This window comes from Scylla paramamosain, chromosome 29 (genome assembly GCF_035594125.1).
Source record: "Scylla paramamosain isolate STU-SP2022 chromosome 29, ASM3559412v1, whole genome shotgun sequence".
NCBI lineage: Eukaryota > Metazoa > Arthropoda > Malacostraca > Decapoda > Portunidae > Scylla > Scylla paramamosain.
In genome coordinates this window covers 10,995,985-10,999,379 of record NC_087179.1, presented here as the reverse complement: position 1 = coordinate 10,999,379, position 3,395 = coordinate 10,995,985, and the positions used below count along the sequence as shown (strand labels likewise).

The window sequence follows — 3,395 nt, the reverse complement described above, 5'->3', positions numbered from 1 at the left end:
GCAGTCGTAATGTTGGTGATGACAGTGGTTGGTGGTGATAATACTAGTAGGCGTGACGATGGTGATGACAGTGGTGGTAACGGTAGTGGTGGTGACTCGCGGTGGTGGTGGTGGTGGTGAGGGCGCTGGGGGTGGGTGGTGGTGGTGGTGGGGGTGATGACACAACCTCCTTATGGACAAATCATCTTATTCAACTACCGATATTTTGTAATGCTGGTAGGTGATGCTCCGCCACCACCACCACCACCACCGACACCACCACCACCACCACATCGAGACTGAGCTGCGTGATACCAAGTGGAGAACCAGCGCTCATATGCCACGTGTACCTCCACCTCATCCACCTTCATCACCCACACCTCACCACCCACTCACCACCACACGCCACTCAACACCAGTACGCGGAAACTGAGATGGAAGTTAAATGTGTAGGTTAGTGTAGTTTGGTGGATGATGTGGTGGTGAGTAGGGGTGTGGTGGGGATGTGGCAACTGTGAGTGCATGGTGGTGGTGGTGGTGGTGGCGGTGGTGGTGGTGGTGTCTGCTTGGAGTGAGAACATATTCGTTTCACAGTTCTTCAGTCTCTTTCATTATATATAGATTTGCTTTGTATTTCGCTGTCTGTCTGGCTGTCTGGTTTGCTGCCTGACTGCCTGCCTGCCTGCCTGCCTGCCTGACTGCCTGGCTGGCTGGCTGGCTGGCTAACTGTGTGTGTGTGTGTGTGTGTGTGTGTGTGTGTGTGTGTGTGTGTGTGTGTGTGTGTTTGTTTGTTTCTACCGGATGTATGTGTAGCTTCAGCATTTATTTATTTTTCTTTATTATATTTATCATGCAAATATTTATGATTCACCCGTCGATCACGTACACACACACACACACACACACACACACACACACACACACACACACACACACACACACACACACACACACACACACACACACACACACACACACACACACACACACGAGTACACATGCACCCAAGTCTACATATCGTCTATACGTACACGCCTTTATACATCTTTCCAGAGAGAGAGAGAGAGAGAGAGAGAGAGAGAGAGAGAGAGAGAGAGAGAGAGAGAGTGCTATATGGAAACAAAAGTTATTGACATATATAAGTCTAAAGATAACATTATATGCAGATAGAAACACTTATATGAACAGAAGCACACAAAAAAATAGACAGACAGACAGACAGACAGACAGACAGACAGACAGACAGACAGACAGGTAGCCATAGCAGACAGGTAAAAGGAAGATATATAAACAAATAGACAGATAGATAATAAACAGGTAGTATATATATATATATATATATATATATATATATATATATATATATATATATATATATATATATATATATATATATATATATATATATATATATATATATAAACTAAAGAAAATAAGATTATCTACATATCTCTCTCTCTCTCTCTCTCTCTCTCTCTCTCTCTCTCTCTCTCTCTCTCTCTCTCTCTCTCTCTCTCTCTCTCTCTCTCTCTCTCTCTCTCTCTCTCAATAATAATTAATCGGGTTGTTAGTGGTGAGTCATTAGGGAGGTTTAAAAGATTAGACAAATTTATGAATGGGGATGATAGGTGGAAATACGTTGGCATGCTTCACACAGGGACTGCCACGTGTAGGCCTGATGGCTTCTTGCAGCTTCCCTTATTTTCTTGCTCATTCACTCCACTAATCCTTCACTCTCCTCCTCATTCACTCCACGAGCGCACTAGTACCATTCACTCTCCTGTTCTTCACTGTCCTATTCATTCCTACTCACTTGCTTCATCAAATCTCCAGGTACAAGATTTTCCCTACATCTTATTTCATGTTATTGTATTGTTCTGAGCAGCAGGGACCCTAGTACACACACACACACACACACACACACACACACACACACACACACACACACACACACACACACACACACACACACACACACACACACACATCCTCTCAACCAGCACTGCATTAGCCTTTCAGGTAATTACTTAACGAAAAGTGAAGAAGAAGAAGAAAAAAAAAACATACTTAGGAGGACAATGGAGAGCTGACCAGGTGTGTCCGTCCAATCAGAGGCCGGCGTAGCTAATTAGTGGGGCGGGCAGGTGAGAGTGATTACTGATTGACAGGAGGTAACTGTACGGGCACGGTGGAGCGGCTGGAGGGGGTGTGGAGGGGGGAATGAGACAGGTATGGAGGAAGGTGTAGTATTATCTTCATTTTATTCCTGTGTCAGTCTCCTCTTCCTTCTCGAGTCTTACTTCCTGTCTGCGGGAGAGGAGGAGGAGCAGGAGGAGGAGGAGGAGGAGGTAGTAGTGGTGGCGGTGGAGGAGGAAGTGGAGACAGCCAGACAGACAGGGAGGGGGATGAGTTTCTATGGATGATTGTTTTCGTGTGTGTGTGTGTGTGTGTGTGTGTGTGTGTGTGTGTGTGTGTGTGTGTGTGTGAGTGAGTGTGTGTCTGCATGCGCCAGACAGATCTAGTTGAAGCGATATCTTATCAGTGCACAGTAACCAGGCAGGCAGACGGAAGGTGAGAGAGAGAGAGAGAGAGAGAGAGAGAGAGAGAGAGAGAGAGAGAGAGAGAGAGAGAGAGAGAGAGAGAGAGATCTGGTAAATTTGTTTTATCAAGTTAGTATATTCATGTGTGTGTGTGTGTGTGTGTGTGTGTGTGTGTGTGTGTGTGTGTGTGTGTGTGTGGGGGTGGATGGGTCTGTTTATCTGTCTGTCTGTCTGTCTGTCTGTCTCTTTCTCTGTTGATCTATCTGAAAAAAAAAATCTAAAGGTAATTTCTTCATGCACTAACCGACCGATTTTCTCAGAACTTTTTCCCCTCAGGTGAGTTTCCTTACCTGCCTCACCTTGTGTTACACCTGTGGGGAACACCAAGTCTCAATTATTTCCTTGTATATCCCTTTTTTTCCTTTTTCCTCTTCCTATTGGTAACATTTCTTCTTTGTTTTTATTTACTTCTTTTTATTGCTACATTCCTTCCTTCATTCATTCTTTCTCTTCCTTCCTTCCTTCCTTCCTTCCTTCCTTCCTTCCTTCCTTCCTTCCTTCCTTCCTTCCTTCCTTCCTTCCTTCCTTCCTTCCTTCCTTCCTTCCTTCCTTCCTTCCTTACTCATTTATTTACTTGCCTGCCTACCTTTCCATGTCCTGATTATATATTTTCTTATTTGCTTTTCTCTCCGTTCTATCTACTTATTTTTCTTTCGTTTACAAAAAAAAAAAAAATCTTCCTTTTGCTCCCCTCTTTCCTCCTATTTCTCATCCTTCAGAGAGAGAGAGAGAGAGATCTACCCATTAATTTCAGGGAGTTGATGTAAAAATCCTAACTCATCCGTGCATTGTGTGGGTAAAAACCTCGGGAATCTT

General features: G+C 44.2%; 1 long non-coding RNA gene across 1 annotated transcript in view; it reads right to left on the bottom strand.

The window, feature by feature from the left end:
• Positions 1-2,534, bottom strand: part of LOC135115276 (uncharacterized) — a 13,119-nt gene extending 10,585 nt beyond the window's left edge. Inside the window, exon 1 of the long non-coding RNA XR_010275928.1 lies at positions 2,047-2,534. This is a non-coding gene — a long non-coding RNA (uncharacterized LOC135115276). The remainder of the gene's footprint in view (positions 1-2,046) is intronic.
• Positions 2,535-3,395: the final 861 nt, after the last annotated feature.